Here is a 22,771-nt window from a genome sequence, read left to right as displayed (position 1 = left end):
CGAACCTTTCCAAACGCAGCACAGGTAATGCGCTGCTAATATATGGGGTTTCATTGCGCCCCTGGTAGGGGGATGGTTTCACCGTGAAAACTACGCGAAGAATAAAGCTGCATTTCATGGGTCTCAGCCTGCTTCTTCGGGCTGTGCAGTGAGCATACATATTTCAAAAGATTATTCAAGAGGGCTTTTCTCCGGAGATGGATTGTTAATCTTACCAACTGACAAAGCCAAAATTGTGCCTCAGATTGATAAACTATAACCATTTCTAAGCTTGAAAATGACTTATTAACCCTAAACGTTGCCACTGCGGAGGAAATTAATTCACTTGCAAAAAGGAAGCTAAACGGAAACTCTGAGATGAACGATTCCGAGATAGGGTCGCTTAACGTTCTGCTTATTGATGGTATGGCATGGGTCAGATTTAGAGCCCGGTGTACCGGTAAGATTTAAACCACACCACCGGAGGTCGATCATCAGAATGCCCTACGTCGGCGTCCACAAGCCCGGACAGGTGACAAAAAAAGCATGGGTAGTAGAACCCTACTACTGATGGTCGCACCCTCGACGCAAGCCGCTCAACCCAGCAGAAGGTGCAGCAATGGTTCGACCAGCTCGCCACTTCGCACACAGCAGTGGGATAGAGAGCGGATGCTCTGGAAACTCCGGCAAAAACCCAACCTACGAAGGTAGAGAGCCAAACCCTTTGGAAAGAGCTCCTAAAGGGGAACGACGAGCACACAGCAGCCCAAGTAACCCAGCACAGCTGGCACCGGAGATCCCGGTGGAATCCAAATGGCCGGGAAACAGGGCCGCCGTGCCCGCATATGGAGACCCGCCACCCCACAGCAGGCTACTCAATCCGCCGAGGCGGCCAGTTTGCCCGGCCCCTCTCCGTTAGCCTGGGCCGAAGCCCAGTATCTAGCCCACACCTGACCGAAGTCGGAGGTGGAGATAGGACCATTTGGACGGAGTTAACATCTCCCAGTGCGCCACCGCCCGTGACGGGTTACAAGAGCCGGACCCTGACTCCCCGGTAAAGTCACCAGTTATTGCACACTCCGACCCCTTGAGGTATGGCAGTAGTGCAGTCAATGAAAAAAATGAACAAATTAAAACCTGCGAAGATTTAGGAAACTTATTTACTCTCACAATTCAGAAGATGGCCATTTCTTGGTTTTTGATACCTACAAGAATGGGTCCCTCAAAACACAAACAATAAATAAACGCACAAATAATAGCTCGACCTATTATCACATCAACGGCTGGACTAATAACGCTCACGTTCCTCTTGTTGTCTTCAATTAAAACGAAAGCAGAGCTAACAAGATACTTGGGATAATATATATTTAGCACACAGTCGCAGTCAGTCGAATAAATTTAAAATGTTTTTTGTTACGTATGGCTCTGTTACCAAGGCCAATGTCCCTGTCGACACACATATCGAAGAACGCTCGCACGAAGAAGCCGACACTCTCCTAGTATTACACGCTTTCAATGTTAAGAAAACAGCCAATCTCTTTGTTGAATTTCCGGACACCGATGTTTTGCTTTTACTTATATATTTTTTCCCGTTATTACCAATATAAGACCACATTTTTCTTAAAAAAGGGTGACACCAAACTAAATGTCGCTTCCACGTACAGTGCCCTAGGAGAAGATCGGGCACGGGCAATACTTGGTTACCGTGCATTTACAGGATCGGCTATAACGGGAAATTTTTTGGATATCTGAAGAGCAATGATTCCATCTAGAATGCCTTTTCTTCTTTGGGAAAGCCGGCAACGCTACCGAACCAAACAATCGAGGACAATCTTTAGAAATATGTATGCTCACTGAACAGCTCGAAGAAGCAGGCCGAGACCCACGAAATGCTACGTTGGCAGCTTTATTCTTCGCGTAGTTTTCACGGTTAAACCATCCCCCTACCAGGGGCGCAATGAAACCCCATATAATAGAAGCGCATTACCTGTGCTGCGTTTGGAAAGGTTCGCGAGAAAATCACCCGCGCTTACCACTTCCAGAAAGCTCAGAATGGAAACTGATAACAACCCGGGAAGCTACAGGCAGGGCCGGATTAACCCCAATATCTGCCCTAAGCAATTTAAGAATGTTGGTGCCCCCCCCTCTCATTAGTTAGTAGACGCCGGACTCAGGAAAACAAAATTCTTATTTGGAATCTTGGATAATACTAATACAGATGCATTTATATTTTATTTATATTATACTCCGTAACTTAATTTTTTGACGTGTATGAGATACATTTTGTAGGATAAATTTTTATATTTTTTAAATTAAATTTTATATTAAATCCGCTACTGAAATAAGGCGAAGTGTCTACAGCTGACATCGGCAATTCGCCAAAACGACTACCTCAGTACCTTTATAAATATATTGGATACCGCAAAACTGGTGGCGATAACAAAATGGTAACACGAAATGTTTTGACTATACTAAAGTATAATAGATGATGCCAGACTACCATTATTTCAAAATGTTTTCCGAGTTAAATGTATTTACTGAACAGTGAGTTTTAATAAATACACATTTTACCAAAATACGTGACTTTAGTATATTTAGTATAGCCAAACATTTCATGTAGCCTTTTTGTTCCCGCCACCAGGCCTGCGGTATTCAATATATTTATGGAGGTAATCGTTTTGGCGAATTGCCGATGTCAGTAGACGCTTCAAAGGAGTATATTATTATAAATATTATATATTTATACTGATATAGTTATTTTTTTATTTAGTTTTAGTTCCATTGTATAATTATCACATTTTTTAGTTTTTCCTAATGAATAAAATTTCGATGGTGCCCCTAATTTCTATATTTCTTGATGCCCTAAGCAATTGCTTTTTTTGCCTAATGGTTAATCCAGGGCTGGCTACAGGGCGGTTACAAGCTTCGAGTTACCGGCACCCGAAGCTTTCTTAGAGCTTATAAAATATGGGCGTAAAAGTGGCTGTAAAGGCAACTGTTCTTGTCGAAAAAATGACCTGCATTGCACAGACGCCTGTATTTGTGGTGATAATTGACAAAATGTTCCAATATTGAATTTTGAGATATCTGACGACGAAGAAGAATAGATATTTTCTTGACGTTTTTCGACTTAAAAAATTTCCTTTTTTTTAAGTGTTTTTTTCTAAAAATGATCACAATATATGTAAATAGTCAATCGCGTTACGTACCTGATAAAAATTAAAAAGTACTTTTTGTGATGTTAATTATTTTTTATTAATTTATACATCTCGAGTAGTATTGGTAATTAACTATATTTATTTGATACTGCAATAATATAAATCAATAGTAATAAAAAACCTAAAACAAAATAAATTATTTCTCATGAGTGGCGAGATTTATGATTTGAGGGGGTACCTTAAAAAAATTCTAGAAACGTTATTAGTGGGCCAAAAGGGTAATTCCATATGTTTTTGAAAGCCCCGAAAACTATTTTAAATAAATATTACGAGCATTTAATTTTTAAAAATATCTATAATTGTTACCACCGGCCATGAATGAGATTTAAGAAAAGGGGGATGAGAGTTATGACGCGCCCCTCCTAAACGACGCCACTGAGCGATTTCCAAAAATTGACATAAATGCGCCACACTTTTCGTAAGCAAATGCCATTCAGAGCAAATTTTTTAGTTAATTAGTTGCTTTAAAATAAATTAAAAACCATTTTCCGAAAAGTGAAATTTCATCCCCCATTTTCACCCCCTTAAACGGACCTGCCAAAGTGGTAACATTGGTTTTATTTTTTGTTAATGACCCTTATATTATAATCTAGAGTTAAATATTTTTTAACAGAGCATCAAAGCGGAACCCTTTTTTTGACAACAACGCCTGCACTATAACCGTTGAAGAGGTATGCGCGACACGGCGGGCTCGGCGGCATCGGTGGCATCGGCGGCAACGGCTACACTGTACGTGAGACCAGAATTAGATCTAATCCAATTGACGGATTTTGAAATGACGTTTTAGCGCGTGACACTACAGGTACACGTCTTGGGCACACAGCCTTCTTTGCGTGCTTTTTTGAACATAACATGTAGGGGTATTTTTACGCGCAAAGTGAATTTTAAAAGCCGTCAATTCTGGTGAGACTAATACACCCAAATCCTTAGGATTGTGTATATAAAAAGATTTTCAGTAGAAAACACTTTTTCTACTTCTTTTAAAATAAAAAAATCACAAAAACTTGGTTATTTAATTATAAACATGTTACCCATGTCATAAACATGTTACCCATGTCATAAACATGTTACCCATGTCATAAACGTAAACCCGTTTTTCAAATTCACCGCTTAAGTTTTTGCGTCTGATTTTAAACCCGATAAATATTGTTAAGCGTTAGATGGCGTTTTACACGGAGTACCACAGGAACAATTGCCGGTTGTCTGCTGATTATCGCTCCCATGTATTTTTGGCAAATAAAACTCCGTGTAAGGTGTCTATTTCTTTATTATGTCATAATGTCTATGGCTTAAACTACACCGTGTTTTTTAGTGTTGTTATTTTATCCGGAAAAATAAAATGCCGCTTTATTTAAATTTGCAAATAATATACTATAGTGAGTTGCAGGCTAAGAAAGACAAAATATATAGTACAATCGGCACAAGGATACCTCAGATCGTTTCCGGTCATTCCACCGCGCGAAATTCGAATTTTGCTCTTTTTGTCGTCTTTTTGCGCCATCTAGAGACCGAAATTGGAATCTTTATTTGTAAATTTCATAATTGTGGTGGTGAGCAAATTTAAAAGATAAGGCATTCCTATCATTCTTAAATTTAAAATAGTATTTATAATTATTTAATTTTGTTAATTTATTTCTACGTCTTACCAGTTAAATCGGCAGTTTCTTTTAAAATAGTTACCACGCTTTCTTTGGGGTAACGTTGTCTTAATGAGCTATAGACGTTTAAAATTATGTTTTTATCTTTACTTTTTAACAATAAACCTTTATCGTGCTTTTTATAGTAACCTCTTGGGCTATTTAAAATATTTGGAGCTTCAATTATCGAACCTTCTTTAGCTGCATTCAGTAATTAAACTCATGACAACATGAAATTAAAAAATAGATTCCAATTTCGGTTCCTAGATGGCGCGAAAAAACGATGAAACTCACGAAATTTGAAATTGACCGTAAAGTGGTCAAATTTAAATTACGCGCGGTCGACTGTCCGGAAATGGTCTGAGGTATCCTTGCGCCGACTGTACTATATATTTTGTCTTTCTTAGCCTGCAACTGATTATACAACGAATCATGGAATGAAAACTTTTTTTAATTTTTTTCGGAAAAATACGGAAAATGTTCCGACAAAAAGGCCTAGTTTATTTAAACTATTCCGACAGTGGTACGATGCAGTTTGAGAAGACTCTGCAACTTACAAGGAGACATCCCGAAGTGTAACCCACCGATTTGTTTCAAACTCGGGGGATTGGTAGACCTTCATGAAACTTGAAAAATCCTAAAGGGAATTTATTCAATGGGCAACCGTTTTGCTATAGCAACGAAAAATGTTTTTGACAACAACAAATGAAAATTTTCCCATTGAAAATAACATGAGATTCTGACCGATTCCTAGCCCCCCCCCCCCTTGTGAAAAATTTAAACAAATTTCAAAATTTCAAAAATGCCAAAAATAGAAAAATTGATAAAAATTGACAAAAAAACATCAAAATTGATCAACTTTTGATCAATTTGAGGTCAAAATCCCATGTTATTTTCAATGGGAAATATAATATTTTGTGTTGTCAAAAACATTTTTCGTTGCCATGGCAAAACGGTTGCCCATTGAATAAATTCACTTTTCAAGTTACATGAAGGTCTACCAATCCCCCGAGTTTGAACAAAATCGGTGGGTTACACTTCGGGATGTCTCCTTGTTAGTTTTCTCTACGCCACTTTGGTTGCTCTTTAGGCCGGATATTTGTGAATATAAATTTTAAGAGTGAAACCGGATCTCGAAAGTATATTGCCTCAGAAATTATACAAGAACATTGTTGCCATCGAATTTCGAAATTATATTTGCGACTCATGAAAGCGAAACTCGCGTAAGGCCAAGCGTTCACCGCTCTTCGTAACGTCTACGTACTACCTTCCACAAGCCTTTGCTCCGTAACGGAGACAATGTCTTGTGGAAGGCAGGACGGATACGAAACGGAGAGCCAGTGGGTGCCTAGCCTAAGTCTACGGGAAAGGTTCTGCAACAACGAACTTATATTTTGAATATCCACGAATGAAATCCGAAAAAAACAAGTACAGATGCAGCGTTGCCAGGTACCAAAACTGAAATTATTCGCGACCGAAAACTATCGCTACGCCCCCTTTTGTTCGTCATTGAAACCTAGATAGGTAGCGGCCAGTGGCGTAGCTGATGGTCCGCAGGGCCCGTGGTGCGGGGGGCCTCGAGCTTCGGGGCGGGGGCGCTAACCATAAAAAATTAAAAAGGGGGGCCTCATAGGGATTTTTGCGGGGGGGCTAAAGCAGACGCGATTAGTTTTTCCTCACCGTTATTCGTAAATTTGACGTGATAAATAATGATACTTGCATTTAATATCATTTTTGTATCGTTTGCTCATATTTTGATAAAATATGTTTTGTAAAAAAGTTTGACGCTAGGTCAAACCCAAAAATAATCGAATTTTCTATAAAACTAAAGTACACAGTTTGATTACTTGCTATACGATGGTAGCACATGATCATAGTTGGCCGTACTGACATATATATTGTGTCACCCACTTCCAAGTTCCACGGCCTATTCTCGCCTATTTCACTCCTACAATTCGCTTGATAAGTCGGCTGTATTTGCGAGTCTAAGAAGCTACAAACCAAACACTCCAAGGAGTATAATATTTCCATTCTTAGCCTACTAGGAGTAATATAACAGACTGGAAACAGCGTTCTTAAGTTAAAAGAGAGTTACTTTCTAAAATTTCTTTAATTATCGCACAAATATCAGAAATATAGTAAAATTATCGCAAAAAGCGTGCTATATAGTACGCGATTTAAATTATAGTACGGAGAAAATCGAAAAGTAATATTATCTTTAATTATAGTAAGGTTGACAACGCAATACAGATGTCGCCACAATATTTGTGACGAATTTCAAAAGCGAACGTCATTCCCTCGATTTATCGGAAACCGCTCCCGAGAAGCATCTTTTTTCTTCCAGTTACTACGTCGAGCCGCCCCCCCCCCGGCGCCGCCTTCGCTCCTTCAGAGGTGTGCTGCCACCCCCTCGCACGCATCCATTCCCATCCCCATCCTGGTCCGACCCTCCTCCATCAGCGCCCGAACGTGGAGGGTGAAACATTTCATCCCGCCCTCGATTTCGCTTCTCCAAGCCAGCCGGGCATTCTCCGCAGCCTCTCCGGATCTCCATCGCTATTTTTCGCGTTCTCTCTCTCGTTGCATCCGATCTGCAGGCCGCTAGGGCCAAAAGCTCGCTTCCCGCGCAAGAATGTTGCCCTTTTCTGCGGCTGTGAAATTCGGGTGAAATTGTTTCGAATTCAGCCCCAATGCGGAAAAACCGGGCGAGTTCGTGACCTCAGCTAATAGGTCAACTATCATTCGCGGGGCGCGAAATGAACGGTAAGTGAGAACGTTTTATTTAGTCCATATTATCTTGCGTGGGGGATCCTTTTTACCGCCCTTCTTAAGCCTAAAAGAGACAAAAAAAGGTAAAGCATCTGACGTCAAGGTGTACGCTGCGTGTTTGTAGTCTGGGACTTGTCTAAGGCGAGAATGATGACAACTATGATTGATATTTTTGGCCTAGGCGTGTACCGAATTTTCGCTACAGTTTTCCACCCTTTACGCCTCCTCCAAATTTAAGCCTAACGTCGTTAATTTCCTTATTTCTTAATTCGCGTTTGTTTTTTTGTTTGTCGTCGGAACTGGGCGTTGGATGCTAATTATAGGCGTGGTTAATTTCTGGCTCTTTCGGAATTAAAAACCTTATCTTTCTGTCGACGTTACGGTGACGCGATCACGGGGACAAATTAAGCCTTTTCTCCCGGTATTGATCGTAACCTAATCAATTTGGTTTTAACTCTTAAACCGCGGCACAATTACCAAAGCCCTTACGTCAATTATTCTTGAATGAATCAGCATAAAGTCTTCATAATTTATTCATATAACTTTTAAATGCTCGATCTTTGGTTTTAAATTGATAAATAGGCGCTGATGAATAAGTTTGGTAGCCTGCGTTGGACAGTGCTGCCACCTGTAAACGTTACAAGTTTTTAAATCGGTAGTTGTTAGAGTCTTGGCTAGAAGTCACCACAATCGCACGAACCAGTTCTCTCAAAGGGTGCCTATCAGTGGCGGACTGGGTCTAATATTTTGGGCTGCCAGAAGACAAAGGGCCCCAGCTTTAACAACTATAACGCTATCATGTTTGAGGGGCCCACTTCAGGAACGGTCAGTCCGCCACTGGTGCCTATGATCGCACATAGTAAGAAATGTCTAATGGTATTTGGGAGTATGGTACCGTAAGAAGAGTAACCCTATAACTTCCTTTTCCTCAGTTCCTCTGGTGGGAAATTGTTCGAGTCGGGGTAAAAGGGTTTTCCCAAAATGACTACCTGTGGTCATTTTAGTAGATTGGTTTTATCAGTTTACTCTCTTTACTCCCACTTTTGAGGTGAAGTAGAAAGTGTAACACTAATAGTACTCTGACCTTCACGAATAGTTCACGGTGTAGAGTAACTCTCTCCACCTGAACAAGTGAACAATTCAGCGTAAAAGGTGTGTACACCTCTTGTTCCAGTGCAAGCGAATAGTTTAACGTAAATGGTGTGCCCCTTGTGTAGCAAAACAAGCGAATAGTTCAATTCAATGTAAAAGGTGTGTACACCTCTTGTTCCAGAACAAGCGAATAGTTTAATTTAGCGTAAATTGTATGTACACCTTTTGTTCCAAACACAAGAATAGTTCAATTCTGCGTAAAAGGTGTGTACACCTCTTGTTGCAGAACCAGCGAAGTTTAATTTAGCTCAAATGGTGTGTACATCTTTTGTTCCAGAACAAGCGAATAGTTTAATTTAACGTAAATGGCTTACAACTTTTTTCCAGAACAAGATAATAACTTAATTAAGCGTAAAAAGGTGTGTACACCTTTTGTTCCAAAACAGGATAGTAGTTCAATTCAGCGTGAAAGGTGTGTACACATCTTGTTGCAGAACAAGCGAAATTTAATTTAGCGTAAATGGTTGACGCCTTTTGTTGTAGAATTAATAAGAAAAGGGTCCACCTCTAGCTAAGATTAAATTGTTGATAGAATCGAGTTAGTGACTAGCTTAAAGCGAGTGTGATATTTATGGTAAATCAACGAATTTGACCTTTCTACCAAGCAGATTTAAAACACCAGTCGTAGGGTGTTTTAGCAGACGATATTTCTATTTCTTATTGGCTTCGTTTTTACCGGCGGATACATACATGGTAACATTACTCCGACTAAGGATTTAAGACGTAGAAATGAAACTGAATAGCTATATTTATTTACGTAAAAATTATGTTTCCGATATAATTGTCTAAGAAACTGGCTATATAACGTATTTCGCTCTGCACTATATTTTAAAAAATAGCAAAATTGACGGCTTTTAAAATTCATTTTGCGCGTGAAAATACCTCTACATCTTATGGTCAAAAAAGCACGCAAAGAAGGCTGTGTGCCCAAGACATGTACCTGTAGTGTCGCGCGCTAAAACGTCATTTCAAAATCCGTCAATTGAAATGTAACGCGCTTAAAGGGAATATAACCTCAGGTATTTGGTGTGGAACACCAACGCTTGCAGCTCTGGCCGCTCTTGCCTTTGGCTTTAAAAATTTTTGGCGCCACTGTACAGGGACATTTGAAAAATTGAAGGGGTCTTCCGTGTAGATTGCTTTGCAGGTTATATTCCCTTTAAGTATCGTTGTATTACGCGAGCTAATATTTCAGCGCGAGTACGTTTTTTAAATGCGCGCGCTGCTCTCAACTTTAACAGTACAATGAGTTTAACTAAATCACATGAAATTAAAATAAACATATTTTTCTGACAACACCTGCAAGAAACGTGTTTCAGCGCCATCTCTTATTTTTTCCCAGAAACACAAAACCACTTACTTCGGCCTTAAAGCAAAATTACCTTCATAAGATTATTATACATTCCCCGACTTTTCCTCCATTTTTAAAACGTTAAATAATTCCCTAACTTTCCGTTATTCTCTGACATGGTGAACTTTGACGTTTAAAATTCGAGTGTTTTGTTATGCCAAAAATGTAAAGTTAAAATTCCAGTTTTAAAAATCGATCTTCTGGTACCGCGCTAATTCTAGTTATATGAAAAATTAATTTGATTCGGGTGATGCTATGACCTAGGATGTTTTCATTTTGAGATAAGGAAACGCGCTAGCTTCGCTTCAGCACAGACCACTCTTCAGCTAGGTGGTAGCCGTGATGATTCTCATGAAAATACGCCCTACGTCTTACATTCGACGGCATTTAAACCGTTTCTGCAGACGCATTCACAACACGGTGCCCATTTATCGTTAGACATTCCAAGTATCCTGATATTTTAAAGCAAGTATCGTAACATTTTAAAGCAAGTATTGGCTCGACGCGAAGTAGCTCTTTTTCAAAAGATGTCGCTAGCGTCGAAATCAAAACAAGATGCTTAAGCTACATTTTGACCCAAAAGTCGGTACTTATAGGTACCCCTAGCGTTGATTGCATCCATTGATTGCTTAGCCCTAGGTAGCCCAATGGTAGAGAGGGGCCTGGGCTCCCAGAGTTCTTATAATTCCTATAATTTCAATATGCTCATAATTTCTTATTTTTTCGAAATTTTCTAGCTTTTCTATAGCTATATCTAGAAATGCCTATAATTTTAAAAATAATGTATTAGAAAACAGCCTTAAAGGGAATATAACCCGCAAAGCCATCTTTACGGAAGACCCCTTCAATTTTTAAAATTTCCCTGTACAGTGGCGCCAAACCCTTCTAAAGCCAAAGGCAAGAGTGGACAGAACTGTAAACGTTGGTGTTCCACACTAAATACCTGAGGTTATATTCCCTTTAACGTTTGGGAAAAATTTGCCTTCTAAATAGAGCTTAGCTCTGGCTTAGGTCCGGTACTCCCGAAAACATCAACGGTTGGGGTCCCAGAGTTCCTATAAATTTCTATAATTTCAATATACTCTTATAATTTCCTATTTTTTCCAAATTGTTCCTATAAATTCCTATTTTCAGATAAAATGGTCCTATAAATTCCTATTTTTAGATAAAATGGTCCTATAAATTCCTATTTTTAGCTAAAATGGTCCTATAAATTCCTATTTTTAGATAAAATGGTCCTATAAATTCCTATTTTTAGATAAAATGGTCCTATAAATTCCTATTTTTAGCTAAAATGGTCCTATAAATTCCTATTTTTAGCTAAAATGGTCCTATAAATTCCTATTTTTAGCTAAAATGGTCCTATAAATTCCTATTTTTAGCAAAAATGGTCCTATAAATTCCTATTTTTAGATAAAATGGTCCTATAAATTCCTATTTTTAGATAAAATGGTCCTATAAATTCCTATTTTTAGCTAAAATGGTCCTATAAATTCCTATTTTTAGCTAAAATGGTCCTATAAATTCCTATTTTTAGCTAAAATGGTCCTATAAATTCCTATTTTTAGCTAAAATGGTCCTATAAATTCCTATTTTTAGATAAAATGGTCCTATAAATTCCTATTTTTAGCTAAAATGGTCCTATAAATTCCTATTTTTAGCTAAAATGGTCCTATAAATTCCTATTTTTAGCTAAAATGGTCCTATAAATTCCTATTTTTAGATAAAATGGTCCTATAAATTCCTATTTTTAGCTAAAATGGTCCTATAAATTCCTATTTTTAGCTAAAATGGTCCTATAAATTCCTATTTTTAGCTAAAATGGTGCTATAAATTCCTATTTTTAGCTAAAATGGTCCTATAAATTCCTATTTTTAGCTAAAATGGTCCTATAAATTCCTATTTTTAGATAAAATGGTCCTATAAATTCCTATTTTTAGCTAAAATGGTCCTATAAATTCCTATTTTTAGATAAAATGGTCCTATAAATTCCTATTTTTAGATAAAATGGTCCTATAAATTCCTATTTTTAGCTAAAATGGTCCTATAAATTCCTATTTTTAGCTAAAATTGTCCTATAAATTCCTATTTTTAGCTAAAATGGTCCTATAAATTCCTATTTTTAGCAAAAATGGTCCTATAAATTCCTATTTTTAGATAAAATGGTCCTATAAATTCCTATTTTTAGATAAAATGGTCCTATAAATTCCTATTTTTAGCTAAAATGGTCCTATAAATTCCTATTTTTAGCTAAAATGGTCCTATAAATTCCTATTTTTAGCTAAAATGGTCCTATAAATTCCTATTTTTAGCTAAAATGGTCCTATAAATTCCTATTTTTAGATAAAATGGTCCTATAAATTCCTATTTTTAGATAAAATGGTCCTATAAATTCCTATTTTTAGCTAAAATGGTCCTATAAATTCCTATTTTTAGCTAAAATGGTCCTATAAATTCCTATTTTTAGCTAAAATGGTCCTATAAATTCCTATTTTTAGCAAAAATGGTCCTATAAATTCCTATTTTTAGATAAAATGGTCCTATAAATTCCTATTTTTAGATAAAATGGTCCTATAAATTCCTATTTTTAGCTAAAATGGTCCTATAAATTCCTATTTTTAGCTAAAATGGTCCTATAAATTCCTATTTTTAGCTAAAATGGTCCTATAAATTCCTATTTTTAGCTAAAATGGTCCTATAAATTCCTATTTTTAGATAAAATGGTCCTATAAATTCCTATTTTTAGCTAAAATGGTCCTATAAATTCCTATTTTTAGCTAAAATGGTCCTATAAATTCCTATTTTTAGCTAAAATGGTCCTATAAATTCCTATTTTTAGATAAAATGGTCCTATAAATTCCTATTTTTAGCTAAAATGGTCCTATAAATTCCTATTTTTAGCTAAAATGGTCCTATAAATTCCTATTTTTAGCTAAAATGGTGCTATAAATTCCTATTTTTAGCTAAAATGGTCCTATAAATTCCTATTTTTAGCTAAAATGGTCCTATAAATTCCTATTTTTAGATAAAATGGTCCTATAAATTCCTATTTTTAGCTAAAATGGTCCTATAAATTCCTATTTTTAGATAAAATGGTCCTATAAATTCCTATTTTTAGATAAAATGGTCCTATAAATTCCTATTTTTAGCTAAAATGGTCCTATAAATTCCTATTTTTAGCTAAAATTGTCCTATAAATTCCTATTTTTAGCTAAAATGGTCCTATAAATTCCTATTTTTAGCAAAAATGGTCCTATAAATTCCTATTTTTAGATAAAATGGTCCTATAAATTCCTATTTTTAGATAAAATGGTCCTATAAATTCCTATTTTTAGCTAAAATGGTCCTATAAATTCCTATTTTTAGCTAAAATGGTCCTATAAATTCCTATTTTTAGCTAAAATGGTCCTATAAATTCCTATTTTTAGCTAAAATGGTCCTATAAATTCCTATTTTTAGCTAAAATGGTCCTATAAATTCCTATTTTTAGATAAAATGGTCCTATAAATTCCTATTTTTAGCTAAAATGGTCCTATAAATTCCTATTTTTAGCTAAAATGGTCCTATAAATTCCTATTTTTAGATAAAATGGTCCTATAAATTCCTATTTTTAGCAAAAATGGTCCTATAAATTCCTATTTTTAGATAAAATGGTCCTATAAATTCCTATTTTTAGATAAAATGGTCCTATAAATTCCTATTTTTAGCTAAAATGGTCCTATAAATTCCTATTTTTAGCTAAAATGGTCCTATAAATTCCTATTTTTAGCTAAAATGGTCCTATAAATTCCTATTTTTAGCTAAAATGGTCCTATAAATTCCTATTTTTAGCTAAAATGGTCCTATAAATTCCTATTTTTAGATAAAATGGTCCTATAAATTCCTATTTTTAGCTAAAATGGTCCTATAAATTCCTATTTTTAGCTAAAATGGTCCTATAAATTCCTATTTTTAGCTAAAATGGTGCTATAAATTCCTATTTTTAGCTAAAATGGTCCTATAAATTCCTATTTTTAGCTAAAATGTTCCTATAAATTCCTATTTTTAGCTAAAATGGTCCTATAAATTCCTATTTTTAGCTAAAATGTTCCTATAAATTCCTATTTTTAGCTAAAATGGTCCTATAAATTCCTATTTTTAGCTAAAATGGTCCTATAAATTCCTATTTTTAGCTAAAATGGTCCTATAAATTCCTATTTTTAGCTAAAATGGTCCTATAAATTCCTATTTTTAGCTAAAAGGTCCTATAAATTCCTATTTTTAGCTAAAATGTTCCTATAAATTCCTATTTTTAGCTAAAATGGTCCTATAAATTCCTATTTTTAGCTAAAATGGTCCTATAAATTCCTATTTTTAGCTAAAATGTTCGTATAAATTAATATTTTTTAGCTAAAATGGTCCTATAAATTCCTATTTTTAGCTAAAATGTTCCTATAAATTCCTATTTTTAGCTAAAATGGTCCTATAAATTCCTATTTTTAGCTAAAATGGTCCTATAAATTCCTATTTTTAGCTAAAATGGTCCTATAAATTCCTATTTTTAGCTAAAATGGTCCTATAAATTCCTATTTTTAGCTAAATTGTCCTATAAATTCCTATTTTTAGCTAAAATGTTCCTATAAATTCCTATTTTTAGCTAAAATGGTCCTATAAATTCCTATTTTTAGCTAAAATGTTCGTATAAATTAATATTTTTTAGCTAAAAATGTTCCTATAAATTCCTATATTTTCTATTAAATTTCCCATAATTCCTATAATATTTAAAAAAAAAAATAGCTGGGAGCCCTGTAATTTGAGACCAAGGCCTATTAAAAATGGAAACGCTTTTGTCATGAAAACTGACGCTTACTTCGACTAAATAGTGAGAAATTATTAAATACGAATAGTAAAGCCAAGAAGCTGACACTTACTTCGTTTCTGAAGGTACCTATTTTGATATTTGATATCAAAAAATGATAAAATACTAGCCATAGTAGCGTTTCATCAATGTATTCGATTTTTATTGAACATTTTTTAAAAACACGAGCCAACATTTACGCAAAACATTGTTTGTTAACACACATCGAGGGTTTTTAAGACCGAGGCTTAGTTCTAAATATTTAAATCGAATATGTTTCGTATACATCCTTTCGATTGAATAAAACCAGAAGTAAATGAACCGAAGTTATCGAAATGGCGCTCAGAATCGGAGGGCGTTTTCCTTATGAAAATTCTGAGAAAATCGAGTCAAATAAAAGCTAATTTCCATCCCCGTCTTTTGACGCGATCAGGGCTGGATTAACCAATAGGCCGAATAGGCCTGGGCCTAGGGCACCAAGCCTACAAGGGGCACCAAGAGGGTTCGAAAGAAATAAAAGTACAAAACTTTAATCATTTGCTTTTCACAAAATATTTTTCGGAGTAATTTTAGTAAATGCGTCCACCCCTATGATCCAAAAACGTTATCACATTCTCTGACGGACTTCCGTCTAGCCCCTGACGACATTCTAAATCTGGCAGCAAAATGAATTTTCCTTCCATTTCTCAATTATAAATTGAGGAAGCGCCTAGCTCGCTTCGCTCGCTATTGAAAGGGGGCACCAAAATTAACTTGGGCCTAGGGCCGCATATAGTCTTAATCCGGCCCTGGACGCGATAAATTGCACTTGGGAATCGTGGGTATAGCTATTTCTATTTATAAAAAATGGTTTCATAAAAACAAAAACGTTTTTATTTCGGCGTTGGAGCGCGCAAAATTTCAAATTCGAGGTCAAAATGTAACTTCATAAGGAAAACGCCTCCAACATCGGGAGTATAGCAGTCTGATAACTTTGATTCATTTACTATTGATAAAACTAAATGAAAATAATTCAAAATATTAATAATGTCTACCGTAAATAACGTAAATTGAAGTATAGCGATTTGATTAAGAAATAAGGGTAAATTTATTTGCGCATCATTGAGCTACGTATTTTGAGTTCAGCAACAAAGTTGAGCTATACTATACTATAGGTTAGAGTGAATATAGTTAAATTATTTCAGTTTGATTACAGGGGGTAAAATCGTTCTTTTTTTGGAGACGAAACTTTGATATTCATTCTCGAGCAAATATTTGACTAACCCTCTATTTTAATAAATCTTAAGCTTCGCGAACCAACTAAATAAACATTTTGCCAAATTTTAAATAAATTTTTTATGAGAATGACGTAAGATGTGGTTTAATTTATTTTGTGAAATTAGTAATAATTTAAAATATGTACCCAACACATTTGATTATTTTAGAAATAAAATATTTCAAATAGACGTTTCAAGTCACACTTTAGTCATCGTTCTTGATACTTATTATTCCGTTTTGTTTAGGTATTTATTTTCTGCTGATGTTCATATTAAAGCAACTATCGGCTCTATCATTGCCACCTGTATTATGAAAAGGCCCCTGTTATTAGAGATGGCCATGAATCTATACGAATCTTCGAAAAAAATGACTTTCGTGGAGAGCGTGGAGCCATCTATTAATGGGAACGGAAAGTAAAATTAAAAATAGCGAAACAATAACGTTGTCAGAGAGCCATTATAGAGTATTATATTTAGACCACTTTAACTCTACTTAGTGAACTTTAACCTAAATTATATATCCCATATAAAATATATTGTAAACAATTACTACAATTGAAGTTATTGACAAATTTAAAAACGAACCAATCAACGCGAAGAATACTTTTATGTAACGCCTTTTGGGTCAAAATGTAGCTTCAACATCTTTTTTTGATTTCGACGCTAGCGACATCTGTTGAAAAAAGAGCTACTTCAACTAGAGCAACTGTCGGCTCTATTATGGCCACCTGTATTATGAAAAGGCCCCTGTTATTAGAGATGGCCATGAATCTATCCGATTCTTCGAAAAACACTACATCTATTATGGCAAAAGAAGCTAAAATTACAAATAGCCAAATGATAACGTCGTCAGTGAGCCATTGTAGAGCATTTTAGTTAGACAACTATACCCTATTTAGTGGACTTTAAGCTAAGTTATATAACCCATGTAAAAATAATAATAATAATAATCAGCTAGGCTAATACCCAAGGCACCACATAGGCCAAGTCATCTAGCGACTTATTTTGTTTAAAATTACTTATTTTATGTTATTGACCAATTTACAAACGATCGAATCAACGCGAGGGGCACCTATAAGTAATACGCCTTTTGGGTAAAAATGTAGCTTAACTGTCTTGTTTTGATGTCGGCGCTAGCGGCATCTGTTGAAAAAAGAGCTACTTGACTTCGAGCCGACACTTGCTTTTTAAATAAAGCATTTCATTTCATTAATAGTTTTTGTTTTATAATATTTATTACAGTTTCAAATCATCTTTACTCGTAACGACCGTTATTTGCTAATTGGCTTATTTTGAGGCCGAGATATTACAGGCTCTTACTCGTCTCAATTGAGCCTAACTCTACTCAATAGATCGCAATGCTGAGATAGTCCTTACGCAATCTGGTGCCAGAAAACATTACTAAACATTCTTAGGGTTTGTCCTTAATTAGGTTATCATTAACGTTAGTTCTTCCGTACTATAACGAATTTGATAATATCTAAGTAAGATATTATCTGCAAACACACAGACTAATTAATCTATTCAGCAGTCCCAAGTATATTCATTAGTCTGCGCAGTTGTAGCCTAAGGTGTCGTCAGCTTAACGCCTTAAATTGTTTAGATTACGTGAGGGATAAATTTAGCATTATAAATTTATTTCACCAAATCCGTTACATATGACAGTAATTTTCAATTAGTTTTAAACAAATATTTAATGACCAAATGTAACGTAGAAACAAAGAAGACCACCCAACAAATCAAAACGTGACTTCCAATGAAATATCGTTATTTAACCGTCCCAGCATTGGACAAGAAGCCATGATAAAAAAACCCGCCGGACCATTAGACTACCGCCTAAGCGTTCAAGGGGTTTTAAGCTGGTTTCACACTCGACGGAAAATATGCCGGACAGATGATAATAAACGCCGAGCTGAAAATTGATTCTCATTCGATATACCGCTAACGGTCAACTTTACGCTGCTAATTTTCCGTCGAGTGTGAAACCAGCTTTAGACTTGGTCTACAGGGACCTATCCTAATAGGACTTTATTACGTAGGAAATAGAAACTGCATAAACGTATTGGACCATGTGTCTTGTGCAATTATAAAATTAAATTAAAAATAATATTAAGAATTGCGTGGAAATTCTTAAATCAAATCCACTTAACATTTAAGAGAATCAGAGAATGAAAATATATTTTTTCTCAGAAAAATACGGAAACTATTCAGGATAAAAGACTTCGGTAATTTTTAAAGTTTTAAATCGACGCTGGTCTCAAGTGAAATATGTCTGGCTTAAGGAGCTCTTACCTGGGACCCTATTCTGCAAGCACTTCTCGATCGAGATCTCGCTCGATCTCGAATCGTTCTCACGAGATGTCGAAACACGCTATTCTATAAAATATTTGTCGAAAAATGCTACTCGAATTCGATGGACTTCTCGAAGTCGATCTCGTCGTGTCCGAAGCTTACGAGATCGCTTGCGACAGAGGTTTCAACCAATCATCGAGCTGGTAGTTCTTTTTAACTCCCTCCCCCCCCCCTTCTCCCGTGTTGGCAAAAAGCTACCACTACCCAAACCATCTTTCTTAGGGAAAAAAGCAATGGCGCTTGCTATAGCTCGGCTTGTATTGTTAGAAATCGATAATAGGCGTAATTTTCAAAGATAAAGAGTTATAAGAGACCAAACAATAAATCCTTTGGACTTAGAGCTCGGCGTTTGGATAAGAAATAATAACTCTATTCATTTTTATCGAGGGGCTGATCACTCCGCGTAATCGGTGTACAGATCCGTACCTTTGACTGTACTAATGGGATTACGCGTAATCTTTGAAGTCCCTGCCTTTGGCAGTGGTAATGTCAGCGTAATCCGGTGTACAGACTATTTAAGAGTGGTTAGCCCCTCGATTTTTATCCACAAACGAAAATTATCCGAAAAAGAACGATTATTTTACATGTTAAATTGCTATATAGCCGTGGATAATATCCATGGATAAACACTTAATCGTAATTTTTATGGTTAATCAAAACTTTAGCGGTTAATTTATCTGTTTCGCCGAGCTCTATTTGGACTTTAAATATATACTGTAGTATTACAATGAAAATAAATATCGTTTCTCTAAACTATAAAACATGGGCGTTTGTAATCAGCTGTTTTTGTGATGGTGTATTCTTATTGGTCGGAAAATAGAGAGCCTATGCGCGATTACAACCGGAAATATGTAGAACCCACGTGGTCTACTCGCTTGTTGAGAGTCGAGATGTATCACTTCGAAGTCGATTTCGATGAAGTATAGAATAGCGTTTATCGAGAAATGACTTCTCGATCGAAGTGATCGCCTTCGAGATCGACTTCGAGTCGACAACGAGAGGGAGATCGAGATAAATTAGAGAATAGCCTCCCTGCAATTTACGCACAGTGCCGAGTTAGTTTATTCTTCCGGAGCTTCATAATTTCGTTGAAATTTATTTCGTACTTCCCCCTATCGAAAGTTATAACCGGAATATAATCATTATGCATTATGATAAATTAAGAAATGGATTTGTTTTTATTGAAACGTTAATTAAACGCTAAGGTACGTGATGTCAAAAATGTATAATCTTTTACGAAATAAGTATCCATTTAGGCCATTAAATTGAAACATCACAGCTCAAAATTAAACTGAGAGGAACTGAGAGTTGCTACTGGTCTTTGGAACTGAGAGGAACTGAGAGTTGCTACTAGTCTTTGGAACTGAGAGGAACTGAGAGTTGCTACTAGTCTTTGGAACTGAGAGGAACTTGGAGTTGCTACTAGTCTTTGGAACTGAGACGAACTGAGAGTTTCTACTAGTCTTTGGAACTGAGAGGAACTGAGAGTTGTTACTAGTCTTTGGAACTGAGAGGAACTGAGAGTTGCTACTAGTCTTTGGAACTGAGAGGAACTTGGAGTTGCTACTAGTCTTTGGAACTGAGACGAACTGAGAGTTTCTACTAGTCTTTGGAACTGAGAGGAACTGAGAGTTGCTACTAGTCTTTGGAACTGAGAGGAACTGAGAGTTGCTACTAGTCTTTGGAACTCACAGCTTTTATACGGAGCAACCAAGGCTTAAATGAAATTGAAACGCTTACAATTAACTATTATAAACAACGAAAACATAGTATTAGTAAAAACCAAGTGCAGGGTGAAATCCATCATACAGCGAGTTTCTAAGTCTATTGCCTCTGTTAAAATTATTTCTTAATGAGTACATATTTCTACGCGGTGTAATTTTAAAATTTTACATTGTTAGGAAAAGTAATACGAGCGGTAAACTTTGCGTCGTGTACGCATCCGCGGTTTGGCGGGAAATTCACGTCCAATGGAATCTGCGTCGAGCTTACGAAGGTACATACTTCATTTTTATGACCTAGTTGGATACTTACTTACTTTGGTAATAGCTAGACTTTCTTGATATGTTATTGCGGAAAAATAGGAAAAAAGTGTGTCGTTTAATTTTGAATATAATTTAATAAAATTTATTTAAAGTGTTGGTTGCACGAAAAATCGATAGTAATAAAAACGAATGAATGCGGGCTTGTTTTGAAGCCCAGGACGTTCTCTTTCCAAAAAGGTCATTGTCGAAACAAATTTCCAAGCCTAAGTGTATTAACTTTGAGTCCGAAACTGACATTTTTCGCTTCTCAAAATCCTGAAGTTTTCGGTGAATTTCTCTCCTCCGTAGCACGAGCAAAGCTGTAGTTTTATTCCTAAAATAGAAGGAACTGAAGTGGAGGGATTCTGTTTACTAGTAGAAGTTTTCAAACCAGAGGTTTTTAATTATAATATTTGGCTTATTATCGAAATTAAAAATATTTGTTTTACGCGGCGCGCGCGACCCGACGTTTAACAAAACATTTACGAGGAGCCTTCGGTTTCATATCATTTTTCTACTACGTAGGCTTGTGTATGCCTGTTTCAATTTCTACTGCGTAGGACTTTTTCCTGGGTGTTAAATCAACCTGCTTTTAATCCCAGATGTAAAGAAATGTATTACAGACAATTAGCCAATGATACGCTTCACATTTTCTGACGTCATGGGTGCCGAGAAAGTCGGGAAATTCGCCGAAAAACTCGATTTCCACCATTTTGACTTCTTTTTATAATAATTCAAAGACCACTTAACCGATTTTGATGAAATTTTCTGTACTTGCTATAAAATGTTTGCTCTTTCTAATGAATCATTAATTAGCCATAGCTAAAATTTCGTGCAACCAACACTTTAATTTATAATTTAGAAAATAAATATTTTCAGAAAATATTTATTTGAAATTAGTTAATTAATTTACTCAACCGAGATGGCGCTACTGTGAAATAGCGATATTCGAATGCTTCCGTAATCGAACCTCCTGTAGTGGAATTTAAAGCTTTATTAAGTGACGGCAAAAGTAAATAAAAGACAATTACCAGAACGCTTTATGTTGGAGGCATTTTCCGTACGTGATTTTCAAAGTCAGAACTACGAGCCAAAATGAAAGCTTCACTGTCAATCCTTTAGGGCTGTTCTTTTAAATTTGAGATCGGTACGAAAATGCCCATAATTCCGTAGTGACAATGGTATCATGACGTCACGCCGTACCTTTGGCCATGCTGGAATGATTTTTTTTCCAATTGGAAAAAGCAGGGGTCAGTGGGTGGCATTGAGTTGGGAATATTAATCTAGAGGTCCAATCAAGACGTCGGATTTCAGTATTTCGCGAAACAAGTTTAAAAAAAATAAGAATACTGCCGTCTGCCAGTGTTGGAAATAAGGCGGTGGCATCGGTCAAAGACCAGTTTATTTTGGGCTATGACCAGTAAATTAAATAGAATCTGTTGGGTTCACTGGTCATAATAGCCAGTTTATTTTAAATTAAAAGTATAATTCTATACCGAAAATAGAAAATGATAAAAGCGTTGCGCTCTCAGTTTCTCACAGCCAATGAAATTGCGGATTTTGACTACTAAATTGAGCGTCTTTCGTGGCACTAAATGCGAAACATCTAGATCAATCATTAAAAATATGTTTAAGAAAATAAGCATGGAAGACATTACAATTTCTTTATGACTTTTAGAAACAAAAAGAAGGTCAAAAAGGAGTAAAACTGTTTTTATTCGAAGAACAAGAAGATGATGAAATATATTTTAAAGTTCCTTAAGAAATGTGATAAATACCAAAGCTAGGGGTGTGCAAAATATTTGGTAAGACCAAATAATTCGATCGAATACCAAATCGAATATTCGATTCGTCGAATCGAATAGCGCTTGGAAACGTTCGTGAATATTCGTTTTTCCTGATCAAATAGTCGAAAAAGTATTTGATATTTTCCAATAGTTTGCAAACTGGTCGAATAACCGCGGGTCTTTTTCAAATTTGTTGAGTTTCAAGACCATCAAAGAAGAACGCAATGAAAATTTCGAACTACTCTTTATTTCTGACACCTCTTTAGGCCACAGCGGCAAGGACTATATATAAAGAGTACCTTGCAAGTCCATAGTCTGTGTATTAACACTTCTTGGCGAAAGGCAGAAGCTATTTATTTTAGCACCTATAATAGGTTAGATTATTGACGTGTTTTTTGTTTTCGAATTT

At 35.8% G+C, this 22,771-nt stretch overlaps 1 protein-coding gene across 4 annotated transcripts in view; it reads left to right on the top strand.

Annotated features, from left to right (window-relative positions):
• Nucleotides 1-7,387: 7,387 nt before the first annotated feature.
• Nmdar1 (glutamate ionotropic receptor NMDA type subunit 1) overlaps nucleotides 7,388-22,771 on the top strand; it is a 190,667-nt gene continuing 175,283 nt past the window's right edge. For all 4 annotated transcript variants that reach the window (XM_090165421.1, XM_090165420.1, XM_090165423.1 and 1 more), the window contains exon 1: nucleotides 7,388-7,597. The gene's annotated coding sequence lies outside the window, so the exon portion shown is untranslated. The remainder of the gene's footprint in view (nucleotides 7,598-22,771) is intronic.

The sequence above is a fragment of the Leiobunum rupestre genome, chromosome 2, assembly GCF_980474605.1.
Source record: "Leiobunum rupestre chromosome 2, qqLeiRupe1.1.hap1, whole genome shotgun sequence".
Taxonomy (NCBI): Eukaryota; Metazoa; Arthropoda; class Arachnida; order Opiliones; family Sclerosomatidae; genus Leiobunum; species Leiobunum rupestre.
Note: the sequence above shows the minus strand (reverse complement) of the source record. Positions and strands in the feature narration are given on the sequence as shown.